This window comes from Camellia sinensis, chromosome 6, assembly GCF_055761805.1.
Source record: "Camellia sinensis isolate YWXY chromosome 6, ASM5576180v1, whole genome shotgun sequence".
NCBI classification, from domain to species: Eukaryota; Viridiplantae; Streptophyta; class Magnoliopsida; order Ericales; family Theaceae; genus Camellia; species Camellia sinensis.
The window spans coordinates 77,033,220-77,048,283 of record NC_138966.1 but is presented as its reverse complement, the minus strand read 5'-3'; positions in this window follow the sequence as shown (position 1 = coordinate 77,048,283).

The window sequence follows — 15,064 nt, the reverse complement described above, 5'->3', positions numbered from 1 at the left end:
TGGAGTAAAAGAGAACCCCATGCATTACATTATATGAAATTTTATTAATTTATGTACTTTTTTTTGAACATGTTAAGATGATTAACTTATGTACTTTTTTTTTGAAATTTTATTAATTTATGTACTTTTTATTATTATTAATTTATGTACTTAGGGCACGTGTTAAGGTGATTATAAAGAGTTGTACGTCATTATAAAATTGAGTGCATTAAAGAATATACAATATTTTTTAAATTTTCAAAACATGTATTGTAAAAATATAACAAAATTTTTATTATATATAAACGTAATAAAAGTCGTTGTCAAAATAATTTTGCATAATAAAAGTTAGGATTAATCACACCAAGACCTCCTCAATTATTATGGAATATCACTTAACTCCCTTATTTATGAATTCGTACAAATTGGCCCCCTCAACTATGAAAATGTATCACTTTCACCTCCACAAAATCACCTTCAAAAGGAATGTATTTTTACAATTTTTATAGTTGAGGAAGGTAAAGTGATTATCAGTAATATATTTGAGAAGATCTTGATATAATTAATCTCTTTTATTGTCAAAAATTAAAATTGTAGTTGAAAATCTCTCAATAAAATTAACAAAAAAATGACTAAATCGGAGATTATCCAAAAAAATTTCACTTCATCGGTTATCTTAAGCTCTCCATCAAATCATATAGAAAGCCAAACAACTTCTATCATTAGATACAAAAAAGATCTCATCGTTATATTTACGTTACACCTCTTTCATTCTCTTAGTTAAGATAGGGGGGAAAAAAAATATCTATATATGTATATTGATTGTGAAAATTAGATAGCTTGTTATGAGTGCCCGAATTAGACTTCTCATCTTGGGCTTTAAATAGGCTTGAGTGGACTCTGTCATTGGTGGCATTTTGGTTTACAATTAAAAGAGAAATTGTCAGATCATATTAGGTGGTGTTTGATAAAATTGAAAACTAAAAAATGAATTAAAAATTAAGAATTGAAAATTAAATGTTAAATTTTTGAAGTTGAAAATTTATTTGATAAAAATTTAGGTGCTGAAGTAAAAATAAATTTTTTAATATATATGTTCAAATTTAAAATTTATTATTTTCAAACTATATATCTCAATTTTTATATTGTGATAGTAGTAGTAGTGGTTGCGGTGGTGGTAGCATTAACGTTGATGGTGGTAGCGGTTATGGTGGCATGGTAGTAATAGCAATAGTGATGGTAGTGATAGTAAAATAATGGTGGTGTTTATGATAATAATAATAATGGTGATGAAGGTGGTGGGTGTAGTGGTGGCGGTGGCGTGGTGGTGGTGACATGATGATGGTAGTGGTAGTGGTAGCGGTGGCATGGTAGCGATAGCGGTAGTGGTGATGGTGGTGGTGGTGGTATGGTGGTGATGTGGTAGCTGTAGTAGTGGTGGTAGTAGTGGATATGGCATGGTGGTGGTGGTAGCAGTAGTGGTGACAGTGGCATGATGGCAGTGTTGTGGTGCTAGTGGCGGTGATGAATTTATAATAGTGTATATTGATACTTATGTATAATAGTTATAAGTCAGAATTAAGTAAGTTTCATATGGCTTAAAAATTTCTTAAATTTTAGTCTTCATTTTAAGAGGCACTTAAATTTTTAAGTGATATCAGTTATAGTTATCAAATAGGTTTCATTGATTATCACTTAATACATTTAGTTTTAGGGTAAATTACAAATACACTCCTTGAGGTTTGCTTAAAATACAAATTGCCTCTGTTGTTTGGAAAATTACAAATATCTTCTTGTCAGAATTTTTTATTTAACAGAATTAATTGAAAAAGTGAAATTTCTCACTGTTCATCTATGCAATAACAAAATTATTTGAATTATTAATTGAAATAAAATTTTAACATTATTAAAAACTGTTAATTAATTTGATGATTTATTAATAAAAGGACCTATTCGTTATGAAATTAGAAACCTTAGGGGGCATAATGTAATTTCTAGAATCACATGGGGTAATTTGTGATTTTAGTAAATCTTAGGAGGTGTGTTTGTAATTTATTCTTAGTTTTAATTACTGAATGAGGTTATCAAACACCCCCTTAGACTATACATGAAAAAATCATTTTATCAGGCAAGTTTAAAAAGAATTATTTGTACGCAAATTGCTAAAAAATTGTATTAGTCACGGTGAAGTCCAAACCACAAAGAAATGGTAAACAAATTGTGTTAGAAAAGCAACCTTTTTTATTTTTATTTATTTTTTAATTCTTTTTTTTTTAAGAATATGGTAGACCAATTTGATAAAATTAAAATTTGGAGGATGAAAATATCATGAAATGCATATTTTAAGTACCAAGGTAATCTTATAGTAATTTTATAGTACACAATTTTCAAAATTATATGGAACTAAATTGCAATATTTTTATATATTAGGGATCAAATTTATACAATTTAAATATTTGGACTAATTTAAAACACTTCTATACATTGAAATTAGATTGACATAATTTAAATATTGAGAACAAATTATATATCATTAACTATTTTTTCTTCTATTATTTATTCTTCTCTGTAAAATCCCTCTTAAATTTCATAATTTTAACAATTCCTCTTAAAATTCATAATTTTAACACCACCACAATACCTATCACACGAGAAAATGAATTGTAAATACAACAACTAAAGTCAAGTTCCGTATTGGACAACTCTATTTCATCAAGATTCCTTTTCCTTTTCCCATCAAAAAAATGAAAAAGAGAAATATTTTAGAGGAAGGAAAAAAGAAAAGTGAAAAAAATATTCACCCGGTTTAGTTTGGAGATTTCAAAAACAGTTTTTTCAATTTTAAATTTGTATTTTTATATTTTAATGATTTTTTAAAATATTTTAATTAATTTCTTTTTTAGTTTTTAAATTCACTTAATCTTGATATACTTAAAAAGTAAAAAAATTGTATAAAAATCTTCAAAAAAATCATTGAATACAACAAAATATGAGAATGTATTGAATTTTTATATTTTTGCTATTTGGTGGGTTTGTAAAATTTTTTTTTACAAATATTATACTTTTCAAGCCTATCTAGATTAGGTATATTTAAAAAATAAAAAAAAAATTGCACAAAATTTTTTAAAAAACCAGTAAAAATAAAAAACACAAAAAATAAAAAATCAATTTTTTAAAAAGTACGTAAAACCAAACAAGGTGATTTATATTTCATTTACTTATTTTTCTTTTTTTATTTTATTATTTATTCTTCCTTGCAAATTCCCTCTTAAAATTCATAATTTTGACACTACTTGCCTATGATATGAGAAAATGAAATATAAATAGAACAACTAAAGTCAAGTCATATTAGACAAATTCGTTACCCTCTTTATACATGGTAAAAGAAACATTTGTCGTAAACAACATATGGCTAAGGAATCCATTTCTATTATTTTATTATTTTTATTTTTTGTATATGTATATGTTGGAATTTACAAATTGTTACAAATTGATGTGGTATTGAAGTCCATTCCAACTAGTGACAGAAGTCCTTAAGCATTTGTGGTCCAAAAATTTGGAATTAAAAACAATAAGAACTTGAATGAGAACCACGAGAAGTTCCTATTGAAGATAAGAACATTATTGAAGATAAAATTTTCTGATTTATGGTGGCATAATTTGTAATTTGATTTTATTTCAATTTCCAGAATTATGAATGTGTGATAAGAATTTAAAAGATAATATTATAAATGAATATATTCATAGAGTAGCACCTATAGAAAATAAATTGAGAAAATAGGTTAAGATGATTTGGTCATATATAATAAAGACCCATTGAAATAATGGTAAAAAAGAGTGATACAATCACTATAAATGGAGATGGCAAAGGAGGAAAAAATCTAAGTTGACTTGAGATGTGATAGTGAAAAAAATATGAATTTATTTATGAATATATAACTATTGATAAAACAAAATGACAAAAAAAAAGAAAAAAGATTTATATAGCTGATTCTACTTAATTAAGACATAACACTTAATTTTTGGTTTAATTTATAATATATTGAATGAAATTAGAGAGATGCAATAGCACATGCAAGTTTTTATCAACTTATTTTACTGTCCCACATGGAAAACTGTTAATAACAATAATCGCATATTTATATCAGCACATTTTAACATCATCCCTTTTTATTTTTCTACATGATTTGACATCCAACTAAAAACATTATTTTTTTTATTTTGTTTTAGTATTTTTTAAAAAAAATATGTCAAAATTCTTTCCGGGTCCATCTAGTGAAAAAGAATTTAAGAAGTAAAAATATCCAATTTTTTTTTTTTTTTTTTTTTGGTCTTTTGTGGAATTTTTTTTTAAACTTTATTTTATTTAATTTTTATCATTTAGTACAATGTTTTATAAATATATTATGAATGTAATTATTTATAAATTATATGTACTGTATTAATTAAGTTCAAATATTTTTATATTCCATAAGAGTTAAACTTAAGAACTATACGAATCACTTCATAGTGGCTTCATGTTCAATTATTTAGTCACTCTGTTGTCATGACTCAAAATTGTACCTATCGGATGTGTGTGGGTGATTTTCTGACCACACTGTCAAACAGATACCCAGCTGGAGAGCACCGACAGAATAGATTAAGTCCGAACGACCTGCAACAGAAAGAAGAGTTTCTGGCGGTGGCTCGTTCACCCGGGGGCACTCCAACGATCAAGTCAGTACTCAATATCTCTCAAAGATAACCAATAGTGCTTAACTCACTAGACAAAATATCAAAAGCATACCTTAGACTCATGGGAGTGTCTCCCTTTTATAGCCAACACAATCCTAGTCCCAATAGGAGCCTAGCTCTAATGGACTTAGGATTACTGCTAATCTTGGACTCCCAGTAGGATTAGGATAAAACTCTCTAAGAGTCTCATCTTTACCCAAACTGAAGTCTTCTCTCATTCTAGGACTCTCGTCCCTTATCTGCTTATCTCGGATTCCGGTATTCTCGACGATAACCTCGGCCTAGCCGAGATTACCTCGGCGTCATGACCAGGACACGAGGCACCTCGGCTGGCATTTCGGTAACACCTCGACCACGTGTTGTCATTCAAAAATTATGTCCCTACAACTGCCCCCTAGGTTCTATTACCTCGACATCCTGAGGTGATGGAACCTATATCATTCCTTCCTTTAATCATGACCCCGGTTTAACTTCAACTTGTAAACCTTTCTCAAGTTTCAACAAGTGTTAACCATAATCTCAATTTAACTTCAACTTGTAAACTTTTGTTAAGTTTCAACAAGTGTTAAACATCATCTCGGTTTAACTTCAACTTGTAAACTTTTCTCAAGTTTCAACAAGTGTTAAACATCATCTCGGTTTAACTTCAACTTGTAAACTTTTCTCAAGTTTCAACAAGTGTTAAATATCATCTCGGTTTAACTTCAACTTGTAAACTTTTCTCAAGTTTCAACAAGTGTTAAACATCATCTCGGTAAACTCTTCTCTTCTCGGACTTAATCATCTTAGGCCGAGATCTTGTCTTCTGGGATCTGGGATCCGAGATCTGGAATCCGGGATCGGCTTACTTGGGCTGAGCTCTTGTCTTCTCATATCCAGTGTTATCTCGGCTTCGCTACGGCGAACCATATTTCTTCTCTGGTTTGGACGCCTTTGTCCCCGGCGTGTCCTCCTCGACTCTGGCATACTTTTCTATCCTGGCCATTAGCTCCTCCATGTTTTTTGGCAATGTCTTTGCCAGTGATTTTCGAAGTAGGCAGTTATCCTTCAAGCCGTTTTTAAACGACACGATCGCCACCTCTTGGTTGCATCCTGGTATTCGGTTGAATATCTCATAATACCTTCTGGCATAGGCCCTAAGGCTTTCATCATCGCCGATCTTCAGGGCCATTAGGGCATCCTCCCTCAATGGCTGCAGCTTGTTTGTCACGAACCTGGCCACAAACATCTCGGCCAGGCCTTCCTAGGTTTTCACAATTCCTTTCGGCAACTTGTGAAACCAATCCGATGCAATTTCTCCGAAGGATGAGGGGAACACCTTGCAGAGCAACGGCTCGTTCTCGGTGTACAATGCCATCGAGTTCAGGTACAAGCCGACGTGAAAGTTTGGGTCCGACTTACCGTCGTATATCTGGAACCTTGGCATACTGAACCTTTTCGGGGCCTCAAATTTTTCCAATTCTATCGAGAACAGTGTCCTCGACTTGACAAGTGAGGTCACCTCGGCATCTTGTCGCTTTCTCTGGAGGTAATCCCTCAGATCCTCCTTGGTTCGTCCAGGTGCTCGGCTATCTCCGGATTTTAGCCTCTTTGGTGCACTACTTCCTGTGTCATTGCGAGTCCTTTTGGACCTCCCTCCATTGGTTGCGTCGAAACAGAGGTCCTTCTCCTGAATATGCCGATGTTCTTTGGAGTCAGCTTCCTTGGTGTGATGTGTCCTCTGTGAATCTCCCCTTCTTGATTCTCTTCGTCCGACCTCCCTTGAAGGCCGGTAAGAATGCTCATTGGTCCTATCGTGCTGAGGAGTCGTAGGAGTTGTCTTCTGCCCCCTGCCTGGGCATCTTTCTTGGCTGCTGGAATCGACATATCTTGTGATGGGAATGGTGGCTGCATGACGTTGTTCTGTATCATGAAACTGACAGCCGTTTGCAGGTCTGCCAATTTGTTCGCCATTTCCTTTATCTCGTTGTCCCTCCGCATGCATCTATCCTTCCATACCTAGAGGTCGTCCTTGTTATAATATCCGCTTCGGTTTGATTTCTTCGGCACGTCGCCCTCCTAGCTGACGTCCTCTTCTCCGTGATTCTTATCACGAGTTTCTTCATTGTAGTTGTCTTCTTTGATGCCAAGGTCAATATGTTTCCCACTCTCAGTAGGGGTGTCATCCCCAACCTTCTCTTTCGGTCTGTCGCTGGCCATCTATTCTCCTTTCATTCCCACAGTCGGCGCCAAATTGTGTGGGTGATTTTCTGACCACACTACCAAACAGGTACTCAGTTGGAGAGCACCGGCAAAATAGATTAAGCCCGAACGACTTGCAACAGAAAGAAAAGTTTCCGACGGTGGCTCGTCCACCCGGGGGCACTCCGATGATCAAGTCAGTACTCAATATCTCTCAAAGATAACCAATAGTTCTTAACTCACTACACAGAATATCAAAAGCATATCTTAGACCCATGGGGGTGCCTCCCTTTTATAGCCAACACAATCCTAGTCCCAATAGGAGCTTAGCTCTAATGGACTTAGGATTACTGCTAATCTTGAACTCCTTGTAGGATTAGGATAAAACTCTCTAAGAGTCTCATCTTTACCCAAACTGAAGTCTTCTCTCATTTTAGGACTCTCGTCCCTTATTCTCTTATCTCGGATTTCGATATTCTCGCAGATAACCTCGGCTTAGCCGAGATTACCTCGGCGTCATGATCAGGACACGTGGCACCTCGGCTGACATTTCGGTGACACCTCGGCCATGTGTTGTCATTCAAAAATTATGTCCACACAGGATGAAAGTGGACTAAACTTCTCTTTTTTAAAATAAGTGAAATTTTATAATACGTATTTTTTTATAGTATACACTATTAGTTATGTTATTATCATTATTCTTTTTAATTATAATTAATTTTGTTTTTTAGTTATGACATTATTTTGATATGTTTGGTTGTGCTTGATGTAATGTTTAGTTTTGACTCAGAAAGTATGGAGTTATATATAGGAAAAATTTCTCTATAAATCCCATATTGAAGAATAGTGATCCGTATAATTCTAAGGATTTTTTTATAGACCACTTAGTCTAATTGATTTTGGAAAGATAAATTTAATATATTATTTGAAAATTAAATTTATGGTTATACCCTTATTTCTATTTTTTTTTAAATTTTTTTTTACTAGAAAGGTAAGATACACAATCTATGGAAATCAAATTTGGAATGAATTTTTATATGAAAATCTTTTTTATTTATAAAATATTTCAAAAAGAGTACAAAAATGACATAAAATATGAGATTTTTCAAACATTTCAAAAGAATGTTGGATTCTTCAAACATTTCAAAAGAAGTACAAAAACTTTTTAGTAAGTTTTAAGCAAATATATAATTTTAAACTGTAACACTTCAATATAACACTTAAACGTAACATTCCAAAAAAACCCCATACTGTACTTTTACCAAATGTAACATTCCAATATAACATTCCAAAAATAACTCTTTAATGTAACACTCTAATATAACATACAAAAAGCTTCTTAGTGTACTTTTTCCAAACGTAACACTTCAAATATATATATATATATATATATATGTGGGATTCTTCAAACCATTCCAAAAAGATGTGTGATTCTTTAAACCATTCCATAAAAAGTAAAAAAAAATCTTTAGTAAGCTTTGGGCAAATATATAATTTCAAATTATGAGTGTTACGTTTGAGAAAGTACATTAAGGAGTTTTTTTTAGTATTTGTGTGTGTGTGTTACATTGGAGTGTTACGTTTGAAAATAGTACACTAAGAAGTTTCTTTATATGTTATATTGGAGTGTTATGTTTGGAAAAAAAAGTACAGTAAGGAGATTTTTTAGAATGTTACGTTGTTACGTTTGGGAAAAGTATATTAAAGAGTTTTTTAGTGTGTTACGTTGGAATATACATTATTGGAGTGCTACATTAGAATGTTACATTTTTGTTCGTAACGTGAGATTTGTTTCAGAATGAGAGAAAAATCCAAAACCTTTATAGTGCGGATGGCCCAAATGTACATTTGGAGAAACCCACTTTTATTCTTAAAAAATTAAATCCAAACACGTGAGTATTTACCTTTTTGTTTAATTTCCACTTTAATAGGACCTTTAAATTCACAAGAAAAAAAAGAGAACTAAACAATTTACAAGATCACATTTTGAGATTTATTGGTGTTTTACTCTTAGTTGTAAGGTGCATATAGTACACACTATTTGAGAAATGTGTACCATAGTTTTTCCCTTAAAATAAATAAAAAGAAAAATTATAAAAAAATATCTAAGGTTTGACCATTGTAAAAAAAGAAATTATAAATTTTTAATTTTATCAATTTAAATTTTAAACTTTTGATATGTTTTCAATCTAAACAGTTTATTTATTTTCGTTAAATAAAATCGATAGGAAAAAGATATTTTAGTTATTAAACTCAATAAAAAAGATAATTTGGATATGTCATGTATATCTATATTAAGTTTAATAATTAAAATACTCTTTTTTCTGTTGATTTTGATTAACAAAAATACATGAATAACTTAGATTGAAAATAGATAAAAAGATTATAGTTTAAGTCGACAAAATTAAAAACTTAAGGTTTATGGGTTTTTTATTTTTTATTTTTTTTATCCCTATAAAAAAACAAAACTACACATTAATAAAATTAAAAACAAATTAAACACTTTAAATTAAAATTAAAAGAAAAACTAACAGTGACTAATTTACAGTACAACAAATTAAGATTTTTGAGATAAAAATTAGTGACGAAACCACTTTTTAAAAATGAAATATCTTAGTTACAAAAAATGCCATTGTCGTATTTTTAAGATTAAATTAGATATTTACTAATGAATTATTATTTTTTTGAGACTAAAATTTTTGTCACAAAAGATCAACCTTTTGGTATGAAATTTTTTTCTCTAAAAATGCATTTATTAGTGACAATTTAAAATTTTGTCACTAAAGATATTTTCTGTTTTTCAATTTTTGTAATGATTTTTTCACGACGATTTTTGCAAATTTTATTTTATTTTATTTATTTATTTTTCACTTTTCGAAATGAAAACTTTAATTCTTAAAAATTTTATATGGTGTAATATCTATCAATTGACTATAGCACTAGCAGGTCAAAGGTTTAATCTTATTCTAGGCAAGATTTCCACTTCCTTAAGCAGTGCAGTTGTACCCAAAGATTTTATATATATAAAAAAAATTAAAATTTCATTTTAAAATATATTAAAGTATGGGAAATCTCTTTTGAAATTGTTCATGATGGTTAGTCCTAGGGTCGGATAATTCAAATAGTAATCAGAATTTCATAGTCCAAATTTAATATCATTACAGTATATAAGAGTTTTAGAGATCAAATTTTTTAATCTCTAAAAGTAAAAATTTTGTTACAAAAAACATTTAGGGTCCAATTTCTATCGTCGTGAGTATAGTCGCTAAAAGGTCATCTCGAAAAGTCAAAAATAAGACTTTTAGTGGCAAAAATTTGAAAATGTCACTAATAAATTGACTTTTAGAGGCAAAATAATTTGGTCTAAAAAATGTTTATTTTTTGAGATAAAAAATTTGGTCCCAAAAGGATAACAATTCATCACTAATGTTCAATTTTCGTTGCTAAAAATATAATAACAACACTTTTCGCAACAAAAAAATTTAATCCCTAAAAAATAAATTTATTCCTAAATTTTAGTTTGTAAAACCTTAATTTTTTTGTAATACATGGTTAAAAGCTATTAGAAGTAATGAACTCTATTGCATTTAATATAAATTATCATTTAGATTAAAAATAATAATGAATAATAATTGAGTAATGATATGCAAATGGAAAATTGATACAGAATGATGTGACTAATTTTTATTATTTTAAAACAAAACACACATAAAAATTAGTTTTATTTATCAAAATAATATTGCTACATCATTCTTATAATATATATATATATATATATATATATATGAAGATAATTTTCCATGATAGTTGCATATAAACAACTACTTATAATAATAAAATTATGTAATACCTTATGATGTGTATAAACCCATAAAGGCCATGAATCACTATGAACAACCCAAGCCCATCATTTGGAGCCCAATACATAACTTAGCTGGTGAGGTCCAGAACAGCTGGAATTCAACATTGCATAAAGAGCCAATGATATTCAGGCACATGGTAGGTGAAGGACGAGCCACATCAGCAGAAAGATCTGCAAAGTTATTGCCACTACACATCACCATTAATGCAGCCCATCACAGCATTTATTACGACAACACCTCTCCGTCGGAACAGGACCCCCTTACCCTGAACAAGGTAAGCTACAGCATAGACTTTCGGCGAGGAGAGCAGGTCGGAAGGGACAGCGAAATGATTACCAAAAGATATAAACAAACGTTGAAGACAAGAAGAATGTTAAGCTTTCTATCTCTAATCTCTCTCTACACTTTACTTCTCCTTCTAACTTGCTCGTTGGAGGGTTCACTGGGGGACTACCCCGTTCCCCGTTAGACTTGTTTGCAGGTTATCCGGTGGGCTTGATCATTTGGACGTCGGCCTGAGGAGTTTGGACCTGTCCGATCCATTCACTGGAACAAACTGTATCATCAATTGGCGCCGTCCGTGGGAAAGACTTTGCTCCGCGCGCCAGTTGTGCTCATTGTCGTCGGAAACCCTATCCCAACAACCTTTTCCTCCTACCCATCAAAGTGTATGGTCACGATTAGATCCATGGCTTCTCACAATAATGCTGCCGACCATCAGGCCGACCCCACCAATCCAAACAACCCACCGCAGTATTTTATCGAGCTTACCAACAGCATTAACCGCATGGCTGAGCAAAACCAGGCCCTGATAAATGTTTTACTCCAAAGAAACCTTCCGATGCCTCCTCCACCACCTCCAGATATTCCACCCAACCAAGAAAGAGCCCCGAGCCATACTATTCCGAAACCCTATCCACCCAACTTGGAAGGTTTGCAACCTCCTCCCCTATATATAAATCTACCACCTCCACCTCCACATCGGTCGGTCGTGGCACCAGCCCCTGAAGGGGAAGCCAGCAGCGTCCAGCCCCCATTGACTGACCGTGGTGACAACATTCCCCTCTGGGACGCTGAACTCCGAGCAATGAAGCTCCAACTCCAAGAGGTCATGCAGAACATTCAGCATAAACCCTTTACTACGGCAAACTCACCATTTGTTGCCTCTATCTGGGACAAACCTCTACCCGCCAAGTTCAAGATGCCCACCATTGACTCTTTTGACGGTACGACGCACCCAGTCGACCATCTAGAGACCTACCGAACCCTCATGATCCTCCATGCCTTCCCTGACGAGAACTTGTGTCGGGCTTTCCCCGTGACACTGAAGGGGTCAGCTCGACTGTAGTTCAGCCAGTTACCAGCAGACTCTGTCTCCACTTTCCAGTACCTCAGCGACTCCTTCCTTAGCCATTTCATTGGGGCCCAGCGCCAACGCCGCCCGACAATCCAACTCCTCAACATCCGTCAGACCGAGGGGGAGTCGCTGCGCAGTTTCGTTACCTGCTTTAACACCGAAGCCCTGCAAGTAGCGAAAAACGATGACAGGTCATCCTCACGGCTTTCATGGCCGGGCTACGATCATCCGATTTCCTTTTCTCCCTCTCCAAAAACCCCCCGACCTCCATGGCAACCCTACTCTCCAAAGCCCAGAAATACATGAATGGTGAAGATTCACTAGCCGCTCGGCAGGATCCAATAGCTAAAAACCCGACCCCAAGGGAAAAGAGAAAAAACTCAGAACCTAGAAACACCCAGTATAATATCCAAACACCCCACTATACAGACCGACCTCCCCGCGCTGACCGGTCGGCACCAGCCCGACCGCCCGGTCGGTTCGAGCGGTATACCTCCCTTAATTCTCCCATGGAACAAGTCCTCAACCAGATCCAACGGGACTACCCCCTAAAATGGCCCCTACCTTCATGGACCCCTTCCAATCGGAAAGACCAGTCCAAATATTGTCGTTTCCACCAGGACCATGGCCATAACACTGATGACTGCATCAACCTTAAGGAGTAGGTCAAGACCCTAATACGTCAAGGGCGTCTCAACCGGTTCACGGACGCCCGCCCTCAGCAGAGGCAAAGAACCGAGCCCCTCAGAAACAACCGCCGGCGCACCCCACCCTGGCAGCTAGCCCAACCTAACCAAGGCCATGATCGCCCTCCATAACATCCTCGGCTGCCAGGTAATCCCCCTCCGCCAGTTGGTGAAATCCGAGTCATTTCAGGTGGCCTTGCTTGTGGGGGACCATCCCGCTTGGCTCAGAAGGCAGAACTCAAAAAGATAAGGCAAGGCTCAGACAAAGCAGTTGCCACGGTAGACCGACCCTCCAAACAGCCCAAGCAGTGGACAGAGCCCATCACCTTCACGGACGCTGACTGTACAGGCATCCGTTATCCTCATGATGACCCTCTCGTCATTCTTGCCCTCCTCTCCAACTATAAGGTCAGACGAGTTCTCATCGACAACGGCAGTTTTTCAGACATCATATTCCTCAATTGCTTTTGGTAGCTCAAGATTGGGGAGGAAAGTCTGTCCCCCCTCCAAACCCTTTTGGTCGGTTTCACTGGGGACCGAGTGACCTCCATCGTCTCCATCGATCTCCCCATCACCATCGGTGAATACCCACGGCAGACTACCAAGTTGCTCCCTTTCCTTGTGGTTGACTGTCCCTCTGCCTACAACATCATCCTTGGTTACACCGCTCTCAACGCTTTCCAAGCTATCACTTCAACCTACCACCTCACCATAAAGTTCCCTACCGACCTGGGCGTCAGGACAGTAAGGGGAGAGCAGACCGTAGCCAGGGAATGTTATGTTGCCTCACTCAAGGAAGTCAAGCTGAAGGAGGCCATAATCATTGAAGGACTTGACATCCATGATGATGACGAGCTGGTCAGAGGAGAACCGGTGGAGGAGCTCATTGAGATTCCCATCGATCCCACTAACCCAATGAAATGCCAAGATCGGCAGCCAACTATCCCCCCAAGCTAAGGCCGACCTTACTGCCCTTTTGATCGAGCACAATGATGTATTTACCTAGACTCATTCAGACATGCTAGGCATTAACCCATCTTTCATAACTCACCGCCTCAACATTGAACCCCATTTCCGACCTTACCGCCAGAAGCAACGTATCTTTCATCCGGAGCGCAATATTCTTATAGCCGCAGAGGTTGACAAGCTCCTCGAGGCCCAATTCATCAAAAACGTGGACTACCCTAAATGGTTGTCAAACGTGGTCCTAGTCCGCAAGAACAATGGCAAATGGCGACTCTGTGTCAATTATTCTGACCTGAATCGAGCTTGCCCCAAAGACAGCTATCCTCTTCCCCGCATAGATCTGTTGGTCGACTTCACGGCCGGTCATCAAATGCTCAGCTTCATGGATGCTTTCTCTGGTTATAACCAAATCCTGATGCACCTATCCGATCGGGAACATACATCCTTCATTACCGACTGAGGTACCTACCACTATCGTGTGATGCCATTTGGATTGAAGAACGTTGGGGCCACCTACAAACGGTTGGTCAATGTCGTTTTCCATCACCAGATAGGTCGGAATATGGAAGTATATGTCGACGACATGCTAGTCAAGAGCAAACTCTCCACTGATCATCTGACTGACCTGCGAGAGACCTTCGCCACCCTACGCAAGTACCAAATGAAGCTCAACCCAGAAAAGTGCGCCTTCGGCGTAGGATCTAGGAAGTTTTTGGGTTTTATGGTCAGTCAGTGGGGCATTGAATCTAACCCGAAAAGATCAAGGCCTTGATCGAGATGCAGTCACTCAGAACGGTTAAGGAGGTTCAAAGACTCACTGGTCGAGTTGCAGCCCTCAACCGCTTCTTTTCTCGCGCAACAGATAAGTGCCTACCATTCTTCAAAGTTCTTCGACAAACTTTTGAATGGACGGCTGAATCCGAAGAGGCTTTTCAACAGTTGAAGCAGTGCATGGCCAACCCCCCTCTTCTTTCACAGGCAATTACGGGCGAGCCCCTCTTTCTCTATTTAGCCGTATCAAGCACTGCTGTCAGTGCAGCTCTTATCAGGGAAGACGATTCTGTCCAACGGCCAGTTTACTACATCAGTCGGGCCCTCAGGAGAGCAGAGCAAAACTACCCGCTATTAGAAAAATTGTCTTTGGCCTTGGTCACCGCCTCCAGACGACTCCGTCCTTACTTCCAAGCCCACTCCATAGTGGTCCTCACCGACCAACCCTTGAAGAAGGTCATGCAACAGCCAGAACTTTCCGGCAGACTCATGCAATGGTCAGTGGAACTCAGCCAGTTTGACATCTC